The 13,073-nt window shown below is 43.3% G+C and overlaps 1 long non-coding RNA gene across 1 annotated transcript in view; it reads right to left on the bottom strand.

Moving 5' to 3' along the window:
- Positions 1-13,073, bottom strand: part of LOC132536828 (uncharacterized) — a 39,186-nt gene that overhangs the window by 9,548 nt on the left and 16,565 nt on the right. The window lies entirely within an intron of this gene.

The raw sequence follows: 13,073 nt of genomic DNA, 5'->3' as shown, positions 1-13,073 counted from the left end.
ATGTTCCATATGCTTAAACATCCCCCACCCAAATGCATCCCACTTGAAGCACTTGAGAGTAAGTCGGGAGGACATGGGGCCCTGCAAACTCTGAAAGTTGTATAAACTCTCTGATTCATAAGAGTGATTGTTTGTTTGTTTGTTTGTTTCATGTTGTCTTGTTTTAGATTTATTTATTTGAAGGGAGAAGGGAGAGAGAACAAACCAGAGCTTCACTCTTGCATAAGCAAGGCTGGGGAATGAACTCAGGCCCTCATGCTTGAGGGTCCAATGTTTTATCAACCTCATGGACCACTCCTGGTGACTTTTTATTGTTCACTCAAAGGTGCTGGATGAGCTTACCCAACTCAACATACTTCTTCCTTCCCTGTTAAAATTTTTGATTCACAAGTCATTGAATTTCCAATACTGTGGTTTGCAATTGGGTTCCATAAATTGGTTATTTCTTGCTCATTTGGGAGAAGAGAGAGAACAGGTCCACAGAGTCATGCCTTATATTGTTACCAAAGACATTCTTTAGCCTCCTGTGTCAAGTCATACCCTATGCATGTCCCTTTAGTAGACCTTTACTCCATAATCACAGTATTGTGGAGTGACAAAACTATGGAATCATGAAACTGCAGTACCCACCATCCAACAGTTGCAGCATCCAACTCATCATATTGGAATCTGGGACCCACCATTTTGAAAAAGCCAGTGTTTGGACCCCCTCTTGATGCTCAGTATCTGAACAATGAACACATAAGGCAGGGCAGATAGCTCAACATTTAGAGCACTGGACCTTCACACCTGAGGCCCCCAGTGGTCCCAAGTTCAATATCTGGCACCACCATAAGCCAGAACTGAGCAGTGCGTGCGTGCGTGTGTGTGTGTGTGTGTGTGTGTGTGTGTGTGTGTTACACAAATGGGCACAAGGACTCAAAGTAAGATTAAGCAAGTGCCTAATGTCACACAGCTTGGACATGACATGGGGCAGGTGTGGGTGGGGACAGTGGGTTCTAGCAGTGTGTCTCTCTTGAGAATTCAGATGTGAGTGGACAGAACCTCTCTTCCCAGATCAGCTCTGGAAGTGGTGGTGGTTTTCAGAACAAACTTTTTTTTTTTAATCTGTGAAATGTGCACATCTGCAAGTATATCTTTTAAACTGTTTTTTACTTATTTTAATGAGAGAGATATAGAGGTAAAGATATAAAGACAAAGAGACCAGAGCACTGAGAGACCAAAATACTGCTTAGCTCTGGTTTCTAGTGGCTCTGGGGATAGAACCTGGGACCTCAGAGCCTCAGACATGAAAGTCTTTGCATAACCATTATGACATCTCCCCAGCCCTCAAAAGGACATTTTGGAGAGTAAAGAGCCCCCTGGCTCCCCACCTGCAGGGGAGTCGCTTCACAATCAGTGAAGCAGGTCTGCAGGTGTCTGTCTTTCTCTCCCCCTCTCTGTCTTCCCCTCCTCTCTCCATTTCTCTCTGTCCTATCTAACGACAATGACGACAATAATAACAACAACGGCAACAAAAGGGAATGAATAAATTTTAAAAAAAGAAAACTGGTTCAGCATTCAAATGTGAATCAAAGGGTGGGGGAAATAGCATAATGGTTATACAAGAAGCCTTTCATCCTGAGGTTCTGAAGTCCCAGATTCAATCCTCCACACCACCACAAGTCAGAGCAGTGCTACAGGTGTCTCTCTTTCTCTCTCCTGTATCCCCTCCCCTCTCTTTGGTTTCTCTCTGTATCTATAAAAATAATAAATAGATAAATAAATTAATAAATGGCTGGGGAGAGAACCTAATATTTATACAAAAAGCCTTTCTTGCCTGAGGCTCCAATGTCCCAGGTTCAATTCCCCAGCACTACCACAAGCCAGAGCTGAGCAGTGCTCTGGGTAAAAATAGTTAATTAGGAGCCAGGTGGTGGCGTACCTGGTTGAACATTCACATTAAAGATAATTATCAATCTGGTCACAATCAGGATGCTTGCTGATCACATCAGGGTTAATCCAAAACAAACAAACAAAAAGTATAAGCCTCTTAAAGGATACCATAGGGGAAAGTCTAGGTGACCTCAAATTGGGCAAAGACTTCAAAAGTCCAGCACCAAAGGCACAATTTATGAGAGAACCAGCTCTCGACAGACTTCATTTAAGGTAAAAACATCTGTGAAGCCAGGCACTGACTCACCTGATGGAGCACACATGTTTCCATGCACAAAGAACCTGGTTCAAGCACCTGGTCCTTATCTACAGGGAAGATGACTCACAAATGGTGATGTAAGGCTACAGTGCCTCTCTTTTTCTTTCCTGTATCCCCTCCCTTTCCCTTTGGTTTCTCTTTGTCTATAAAAAAAAAAAAGTAAAAGTGTCTGTTTTGCACAAGACAGTATTAAGAGAATGCAAAAATACAAGCTCCAGACTGAGAGGTGGCTCACTATACAACACACACTTTACCATGTGGGAGGACCTGAGTTCGAGTTCCCAGCTACCACATGGGCGCACACCATACAAAGTGGAAGCTTCATGAACCATAGAACAGTGAACTGCTGTATCCTCTCTGGTGCACCCAGTTGAGCAGACAAGTTACCATGTGAAGGACCGAGGTTCAAGCCCCCACTCCCCACCTGCAGGGGGAAGCTTCACAATCAGTGAAGCAGTGCTGCAAGGTCTCTCTCTCTCCTCCTCTCTATCCCCTCCTCCCTCTCAATTTCTCTGTCCTATCAATGAAAGAAGAGAACAAATCAGAATGGACACTGGAGCGGTGGATTTGTCATGAAAGCACTGAGCCCCAGTGATAACCCTGATGGCAAAAAAAATATATTAAAAAAACAAATAAATGTGCTCAGAACAAATTAACAGAAAGCTTCAGGGAGGGCTGGGGAGAAAGCACAGTGGTTTTGCAATAGACTTTCAGGCCTGAGGCACCAGAGTTCCCAGGTTCTATCCCTGCCACCGCCATAAACCAGAGCTGAGCAGTGTCCTGGTGCCTATGTGTGTCTTAAAATTATTAAAATAAAATATTCTTTTATTTCTTCTTTAAAAGAAACCATCAAGGACAAAAGAGATAATGTCAAATGAAGGCATCTTCTTTCGAATGTGACTGCAGAACAGAGCTTTTAGAGGGGGGCCAGGGACAAGGGTGAAGAGTGGAGGGTGTCCAGTTGGGGAGGGGTGAATATGACATTCAGTGGTTGCAGTAGGGTAGCAGTATGCATTCTGTTTGTGTGTGCTGTTTCCCCCCTGAAAATGAGAAATGGAGAGAAACAAAGAATAATAGAGAGATGGTGAGATGAGGGAGGGACAGAGAGACACCTGCAGCACTGCTCCACCACTCATGAAACTTCCCCCAATTCAGCTGGGGACTGGAGACTTGACCCTGGGTCCTTGGGAGTGGTAATGTATGAGCTTTACCAGGTGTGCCACAGCCCGCCCCCTGGGAACATGCATTCTGAAATTGTACCTGTGAACCAGCGTTACCATGACTTCAAAGAAGAGGGAGGGGAAGGAGGAAAAAGAGGAGTCATGAAATCTTCTAATTTTGTGAAACACTGTTAAATAACTAATAAAAATAAGTACATCAAAAGGAAGAGGAGGAGGAGGTGGTGGAGGAGAAAGAAGAGAAGGAGAAAGAGGAGAAGTGGTCAGAGAGTTAAAATAAAGTGAGAACTAGAAAAGGAAATAACAAATAAGTCCTGGTCTGGACAATTTCCAAAACAACAACTCTGTGCTGTTGAAAAGGTCTAGGTCAAGAAAGACAAAAGCTGAGAATCGCTCCCAAGTGAAAGGAAGCCAAAGGTGTTGTGCACTGTCATGGATGGAATCCTGAACCAAGGCAAAGGGGAAAAGGAATTTCATACAGACTGGGAATGTGATTATACCAATAGATACTAAAATCAGGTTCCTTTGGTCACTGGTCGATGGAGAGAGCAAGAATGTGCGCATGTGCGTGAGAGAAGCGAGAGAGAGAGAGAGAGAGAGAGAGTGGATGCACGTTCACGGCAAAGATTTCAGCCTGAAGGATAAATGACTGGGTTACATGATCTCTCGTGAAAAAGCAATCTCTGGAAAAAGAGAGAGAGAGAGATGCAACTACTAGGTGGCAAACAGAAGGCCGCACTCCACCGAACTCCTGTAATATCTCAACTACTGCTGCCACTGTCTCTTTGGGATGAAGACCTTCATCCTAGGGGTGAAAAAGGAAGACGCTGGGAGTCAGGCGGTAGCGCAGCAGGTTAAGCGCAGGTGGCGCAAAGCACAAGGACTGTCGTAAGGATCCCAGTTCGAGCCCTCTGCTCCCCACCTGTAGGGAAGTTACTTCACAGGCGGTGAAGCAGGTCTGCAGGTGTCTATCTTTCTCTCCCCTTTTCTCTCTTCCCCTCATCTCTCCATTTCTCTCTGTCCTATCCAACAACAATGACATCAATGAGGAGAATAATAATAACCATGACGACGATTAAAAAAAAAAAAAAGAGGCAGCAAAAGGGGGAAAAATAGCCTCCAGGAGCAGTGCATTTGTGGTGCAGGCACTGAGCCCCAGCAATAACTCTGGAGGCAGAAAAGAAAAAAAGAAAAAGAAAAAGAAAAAGAGAGGGGACCCAGGCGGTGGCACTACTGCTTAAGCGCAAGGACCCAGGCTCAAGCCCCTGGCTCCCCACTTGCAGTGAGGATGTCTCACAAGTGGTGAGGTCAGCAGGTGTCTCTCTTTCTCTCTCCCTCTCGTCTCCCCTCCTTTCTCAACTTCTCTCTGTTCTATCCAGTAAAGTAGAAAAAATGGCCTCCAGGAGCAGTGGATTCATAGTGCAGGCACCAAGCGCCAGCAATAACCCTGGAGGCAAAAAGAAAGAGAAAAAGAGATTAATGAAAGCAGCAGAATCATACAAGTAAGTAATCCCATAATAAAAATAAATTAAATAAATAAATAAATAAATAAATAAAATATAAATTAAAAAATAAATAAAAGCTTGGTGGTACAGAGGCAAATAAGAGAATTGAGGGCATACAAATAGAGACGAGGAAGTGAGTACAGAGTGGAAAAACCCAGTGGGGACACAGCAAGAAGATGGCCACTTGTAATGCAAGCAGCAGCAGGAGAAACCCAGCCTGCCAACAACTTGACTCTGGACTCAGCCTCCAGAACAGTGAGTAAATGAATTAAAACCCTTAACGAGCTCTTTAAATGGTCTTCTCTGTAGGCCAAAATTGCCAAGCATCAAACAAAATATTCTAAAAATATGTAGACAGTGGAGAAGTAGACGATAAAAATAAGAACGCACAGCAAAGAGAGAAAGAGAGACAGAGAAGACACATCTAGAAATGACAGCAAATATGGAACTAGCAGGTAGGAACAGATGTTCTTAATAGCCAAGAACTAGAAACAATGGGAGAGAGACAAAAGGAAATTCTTGGGCTAAAAAAATGGAACATCTGAGATGATATGTTTACAACATGAATTCAAGAGATGAGTTAGAAGAGGGAAAAATTATCAAGCTTGAAGGCAAATAACTGTATCCAGAATAGATGTGTAACTCTTACAGCTCACTAATTAGAGTCAAATGCATGATGAAAAGTATGTTTAGTACAAACGGGAAGTTCAACATCTTTAGTCATCAGGGAAGCACAGTTTAAATCACACACAGTGGAAAAGAATTCCAACAGAGGAATGACTATTAGATTGAATACGGGACCACTGAAAAGCAACAAGCGAGTTTAGAGAACAATAGAACAGAGGCTAAGTATTGGCACACCTGGCTGAGCACACACTTCGCTGTGTGCAAGGACCCAGGTTCGAGCCCCCAGTCCCTACCTGCACGGGGGAAGCTTTATGAGTAGTGAAGCAGGGCTGCAGGTACCTCTCTGTCTCTCTCCCTCTCTATCTCCCCCCTCCTCTCAATTTCTTTCTGTCTCTGTCCAAAATAAATAAATGAAATATTTAAAAGAAAATAGTAAAATAATCATTTTACTATGTTGAGGGTGCACTGGGTACCATAAGCCCCAACTATTCTGTAGGCATACAATTCTTTTTTTCTTTTTTAATAGAAACAGAGAAGCAGAAGGGGAATTAAAAGAAACCACAGCACCAATTTCCTTCAATATGGGCTCAAATCTGAATCTTGCACATGGCAAAGCAGTACACTATCCAAGTGAGCTATTTCACTAAGCTGGGTACAGAATTCTATACTTCTACTAAGAGGATAAAATAAAGGTATTTTTACATAAAGACCAAGATAGATTACAATGAGAAAACCATTACTGAAAAATAATTTATAGATAGATAGATAGATAGATAGATAGATAGATAGATATACTTATAAAAAGAAGGAATTAAATCTACCAGGAAAAACCAGATGCAAGAAATTCTAGTCAGCAAAGAAATTGGGTAAGCATGTGCAAAAGTCAAAAGTCGTCCTTCTGGCCGCTGGAGTAATAATAAAGAAAAATGACTAATTGAGGAGTCATAAGAAAGAAGGGATTAAAATAAGAGGTATCAATAACATGAAAGATAAGAGAGAGTTAAAGAGGATTAATTTGTTTAAAGATGCTTATATTACTCGAGACAAGATTAGAGATACTGATGAACTTTGTTTTTTATTTAATCTTTTTTTTCTGCTGGAGAAATTGAGGGGATATCAAAGGTGAAAGAAATAGAGACATCTGCAGCACTGACTCACTGTTCATGAAGCTTCTTCCCCCCTACAGGTGGGGAGCAGGGACTTGAACCTGGGTTCCTGTGCATGCTAACATATGCACTCTACTAGGTACACCACTACCTGGACCCATGATTAACTTTAAATATTTTAAATAAGATATTTACAGAAGGAGAATGGATGAACTAAAACAATGAGTAACAGTGTGAATGAATCTTGTGACTGTAGTATCCAACAAAGGGAGGCACAAAAGGTGAAATGCTCTAAGATTCCATTTATATGAGGAAAATGCAGGCAACACCACTCCACACCATTAGAAGCCAAACCAAGGCTTACATTTACAGGGATAGTGATAGGGAGAAGAAGCCAAAGGGGGTCTGGTTTGGGGGTTTGTTGTTGTTGTTTGCCTGTTTAGTAGCATGATAGTGTTTCTTTAATTGCCACCAGAGTTATCACTGATGTTTGGTGCCTGCAAGACAAATCTGCCATTCCTGCTGGTTATCATTTTTTTCCTTTTTTAAATATTTACTTATTTTCCCTTTTGTTGCCCTTGTTGTTTTATTATTGTTGTAGTTATTATTGTTGTTATTATTGATGTCGTCATTGTTAGATAGGACAGAGAGAAATGGAGAGGGGAGGGGAAGACAGAGAGGGAGAGAGAAAGACAGACACCTGCAGAACTTGTTCACCACCTGTGAAGTGACTCTCCTGCAGGTGGGGAGTTGGGCGTTCGAACCCGGATCCTTACACAAGGACTTGCAGCTGCTGCTCTTTCGTTTTGTTTATTGCCGCCAGGGTTATTGTTGGGGCTTTGCACCTCAGGATGAATCCACTGCTCCCAGTGGATTCCCACTTTTTTTCTTTATTCCATAGAGACAGAGATAAATTGATAAGGAAGAGGCTCACACATACACAGAGAGAGAGAGAGAGACTGCAGTATGGCTCCACCACTTGTGAAGCTTCCTCTCCTGTTGGTGGGGGAATGAGGGCTTAAACCTGGGTCTTTGTACCTGGTAACGTGCACTTTGCGTTTTTATTGAGTATACTATAAATATAAACAAGTGCACTGGGGAGATAGCATAATGGTTATGTAAAAGACTTTGATGTTTGAGGCTCCAAATTTGCAGGTTTAATTCCCCACATCACCTTAAGCCAGAGATGAGCTGAGCTGAGCTCTGGTAAAAATAAAATAAAATATTTTTTTAAATGACGTATGAGTCAAATTGGATTGCTTAATGAGTTTTGATGAAATGAATGCATCCATGCAATAACCATTCAGGTCAAGAGACTAAAATGTTATCAGAATCAGGGCCAGGTGGTGGAGCACGGGGTAGAGTGCACATATCACCATGCACAAGGACCCAGGTTCAAGCCCCTGGTCCCTAGCCACAGTGGGGAAGCTTCACAAGCAGTGAAGCAAGTCTGCAGTGAATAGCTGTCTCTCTCCCTCTCTATCTTTTCATGCCCTCCCAATATATTTTTGTATTTTTCTTTACTAGTGCACTGCTGAACTCTGGCTTATAGTGGTGTGAAGGACTGAACCTGGGACTTTGGAGCCTCAGGCATGAGAGTCCCTTTGTATAACCGTGATGCTGTCTAGCCCCGACCTCAATAACTTTCTATAAAAAATTTAAAAAGGAAAAATTGGGGAATCGGGTGGTAGTGCAGCAGGTTAAGTGCACATGGCGCAAAGCCCCCGGCTCCCCACCTGCAGGGGAGTCACTTTACAGGCAGTGAAGCAGGTCTGCAGGTGTCTCTCTTTCTCTCCTCCTATCTTCCCTTCCTCTCTCCATTTCTCTCTGTCCTATCCAACAGCGACATCAATAACAACAACAATAGTAACTACAACAACAATAAAACAACAAGGGCAACAAAAGCAAAAATAAATAAATATAAATAAATAAATAAAATAAAAAATCAAATGTAAATACAGAAAATCTTCCATCAATGCTATGATTACCTACTCCAAGATGGGAAACAAAGTCCCAGGTTCAACCCAAAGTGCCACCATAAGCCAGAGCTGAGCTCTGATATATCTCTGTATCCCTCTTTCATTAATATGGGGAGGGGAGGAGGGTTCAGGTCCTAGAACATGATGGCAGAGGAGGATCTAGAGGGAGGTTGAACTGTTAGGCAGAAAACTGAGAAATGTGAGCAAGGGTAGATGGCACAGTGGTTATGCAAAGAGACTCTTATTCCTGAGGCTCCAAAATCTCAGGTTCACAATGAATTCACCTTCTTCACCTCATCTTGGATGGAGTTCAAAGATATCACGTTAAGTGAGCTAAATCAGAAACAAAAGGATGAATATGAGATGATCTCACTCACAGGCAGAAGTTGAAAAACAAGATCAGAAGGGAAAACTCTAAGCATAACTTGGACTGGAGTTGGTGTATTGCACCAAAGTAAAAGACTCTGGAGTGGGGGTTTGGGGGGGGGTTTCAGGTCCTGAAACATGATGGCAGAGGAGGGCCTAGTAGGGGTTGAATTGCTATGTGGAAATATTATGCGTGTACAAACTATGGTATTTGGGGGTCTGGCGGTAGTGAAGCAGGTTAAGCGCACTTGGCGCAAAGCGCAAGGACCAGTGTAAGGATTCTGGTTCAAGCCCCTGGCTCCCCACCTGCAGGGAAGTCGCTTCACAGGCAGTGAAACAGGTCTGCAGGTGTCTATCTTTCTCTCTCTCTCTGTCTTCCCCTCCTCTCTCCATTTCTCTCTGTCCTATCCAACAATGAACGATATCAACAACAACAATAATAACCACAATAAGGCTACAACAAAAAGGGCAACAAAAGAGGGGGGAAATGGCCTCCAGGAGCAGTGGATTCATGGTGCAGGCACTGAGCCCCAGCAATAACCCTGGAGGCAAAAAAAGAAAAAACTATGGTATTTTACTTTTGACTGTAAACCATTAATCCCACAATAAAGACATTTTTAAGAGTAAATAAAACATTTTTATTCTTTTTTATATGTATTTATCTACTGGATAAAGACAGTGAGAAATGAAGAGGAAAGGGGGGAGAGACTTGCAGTACTGCTTCACCACTTATGAGGCTTTCCCCATACAGGTGGGGACTGGGGGCTTGAGCTGGATCCTTGAGCATCACTGTGTGTGAGCTCAACCAGCTACACCACCACCTGCCCCTCCTCCTCAATTTTTTTTAAAGTTAAGTATTTTTGCAGCCAGCATATGGTACAGTGTCTAGAGCACTGGACCCCCAAGCATGAGGTCCTGAGATTAACCCTGGCATCTAATGGTTAATAAAATTTTAATGGGCAAAACAAATTTAGGAAGATCAGAACAGTAGTTACTGTGAAAAAAATCTTCTAGAGTCCAGAGAAGTAGATCAAATTCCAGCACCACATAACACAGTAGAGCAGCATCCTCTCTCTCTCTCTCTTCAAAAAAAAAAAAGAAAGAAATTATTTTTAAAAGATTCTCTCAAAAAGACCACCCAGGAGGTGGCACAATGGATAAAGCATTGAATTCTTAAGCATCATGCTTCACCCCAAGTTTCGTCCCCAAATTGCATGTCCCAAAGTGATGCTCCACTTCTCCCCATCTCAAGTGAATAAATAAATCTTTTTTAAAAGAGCCTTGCAGTTGGGAGAGATAGTTCACTGGTAGTTCATTGGACTTTCATTCCTGAGGTCATAGAGGTACTGGGTTGAATCCCTATACCACCTTAAACCAAAATTGAACAATACTGTGATCTCTCTCTCTCTCTCTCTTTTCCCTCAGGGTTATTACTGGGGCTCAATGCTAGCACAATGAATCTACTGCTTCCAGAAACCATTCTTTTCCTCTCTTTTTTCTTTCTTTCTATTTTATTTGATAGGAAAGAGAACTTGAAAAGAGAGGAGGAGATACAGAGGGAGCAAGAGAGACACCTGCAGACCTGCTTCACCACTCGTGAAGCATCCCCTCGCAGATGGGGAGTGGGGGGCTCAAACCTGGGTCCTTGCACATGGTAACAAGTGTACTCACTGCATGCACCACCTCCCAGACCTCCCAGATAAACGGTTTAATCCCCCAGCATGCAGGATTGTGTGCCTGCTTTGTCATGTATGTGTCCCAAGTGCAAATCTCTCCCATACCACAGTGGAGCAAGTTTTGGTACTGTAGAGACTTTCTATCTATCTATCTGTCTGTCTGTCTATAATCTATCTACCTATCTGAAAAAAAAACTCTACCCAGAGCAGTGAAGCCCCAGGGATGAGAAAGAGAGGAAGGAAGGAAGGAAGGAAGGAAGGAAGGAAGGAAGGAAGGAAGGAAGGAAGAGAAGTTTTAGCATGACTGGTCTTTTGCTCTCTCTCTCTCTTTTTTTTTAAATCAGAGCACTGCTCAGTTCTGGCTTAAGCTGGTATGAGGACTGAACCTGGGACTTTGGAGCCTCAGGCATGAGAGTCTCTTTGCATAACCACTATACTGTCTACCCCCAGGTATCCGATCTCTCTCTTAAACTGGCATTATAAATAAGCCAGTAGCTGGATTCATACTGCTTCTAGGAGTATGCATGCCATAGAGGGAGGGTGTGTGGCTGGCTGCCTACCAGGCCTCTGACCCATAAAGTAGAGACATATATCTTTATAATCCCAGGACTAACAGAGAGTGGATGATGTAACAGTCATCTGCAGAGGAGCCTAAAGGATTCATCTCCCAGCCACCACAACCCTGCCCTGTGTCCACCCTGGCCCCCGGCTGCTCCAGCCCTTCATTTCCCAAAGGTCCTGGTGGGGCTAGAAGAGCCGGGCTGCAAGATTGAACAGTGCAGAGCTCCTGGCTGCTTGGAAGTGGGAGTTCTGGCTTCTAGCCCAGCATGGCCTGAACATACTGTACTCTGGTCACTGCCTCCCCCTCTGTGAAATACAGCCAGGATGAGGATCCTGGAGGGGCTGAGCGCAGAGCACATGCCTTGCATTCAGGAGGTCCTGGACTCCATCCACAACACCACACACATACACATACACACACAAACACCTACACACAAACACACACACACCCTCAACATGAAGGATGAAAGTGTGACAGGGATTCAAAGGTCTCCTTTCTTAGGGTCAGGCTGCAGGATGAGACTCAAGGTCTAAGCCCTGGTGACGAGCAGGAGCTGCTATGGCACCAGAGGAAGCCCCTGTTGCTATTATTACTGTATTTCACCAGGGAATGAATCCAGGTCCTCTTCTCCCTGAGAATTCTCCCTGACCCAATTTTTACGTTCTCTATATTCAAAAGGAGAGCGGTGCTGGCATGTGTTGCAGTGGATAAAGGACTGAACTCTCAAACATGAGGTCCTAAGTTCCATCTCTGGTGTCACATGTGCCAGCAGGACGCTCTGACTCTCTCTTTCTCTCAAAAATAAATAACAACAACAATGTTCTTTAACAATGTTTATGGTTTTTTTTCAGCCACCAAGTTGCTGACACTATCAGGATTCCATCCTGACTTCCCTGGGAAGACGACTTCACCAATATGTCCTGGAACCTCACCTCTCCAGAGCCCTGCCCCACTAGAGAAAGACAGAAATAGGCTGGGGATATGGATCCATCTGCCAACACCCATATCCAGTGGAGAAGCAGTTAAAGAAGCCAGACCTGCCAACTTCTGCACCCCATAAAGAATTGTGGTCCCGACCAGTCAACGCCCATGTTCAGCGGGGAAGCAATTACAGAAGCCAGACCTTCTACCTTCTGCAACCCACAATGACCCTGGGTCCATGCTCCCAGAGGGATAGAGAATGGGAAAGCTATCAGGGGAGGGGTGGGATATGGAGATTGGGCAGTGGGAATTGTGTGGAGTTGTACCCCTCCTACCCTAAGGTTTTGTTAATTAATCCTTTCTTAAATAAAAAAATAAAAAATAAAAATAAAAAATAAATAAAAAGAAAATAGAATTAGCTTAAAAAAAAAAAAAGAATTGTGGTCCATACACCCAGAGAGTGATAAAGAATAGGGAAGCTTCCAATGGAGGGGATGGGATATGGAACTCTGGTGGTGGGAACTGCATGTAATTATACCCTTCTTATCCTACAATCTTGTCAGTCATTATTAAATCAATAAAAAAATTAAGTATTGGGGTGGGGTATAGCATAATGGTTATGCAAAGAGACTTTCATGCCTGAGGCTTTCAAGTCCCAAGTTCAATCCCACACCACCATAGGCAGAGGTGAGCAGTGCTCTGGTAAAAAAAAAAAATTTAAATATTGAAGGGACGGGGTGGTGGTGCACCTGGTTGAGCACACATGTTACAGTGCTCAAGGACCCAGGTTCGAGCCCCCAGTCCCGACCTGCAGAGGGAAAGCTTTGCAAATGGTGAAGCAGGGCTGTAGGTGTCTCTCTCTCTCCCTCTCCATCTCCCCTACCCTCTCGATTTCTGGCTGTCTCTATCCAGTAAATAAAGATAATAAAAAAATTTAATTAAATATTGAGAAGGAAGAT

The sequence above is a fragment of the Erinaceus europaeus genome, chromosome 2, assembly GCF_950295315.1.
Source record: "Erinaceus europaeus chromosome 2, mEriEur2.1, whole genome shotgun sequence".
NCBI classification, from domain to species: Eukaryota; Metazoa; Chordata; class Mammalia; order Eulipotyphla; family Erinaceidae; genus Erinaceus; species Erinaceus europaeus.
The sequence above is the reverse complement of the archived record's forward strand: the minus strand, read 5'-3'. Positions and strand labels throughout refer to the sequence as shown.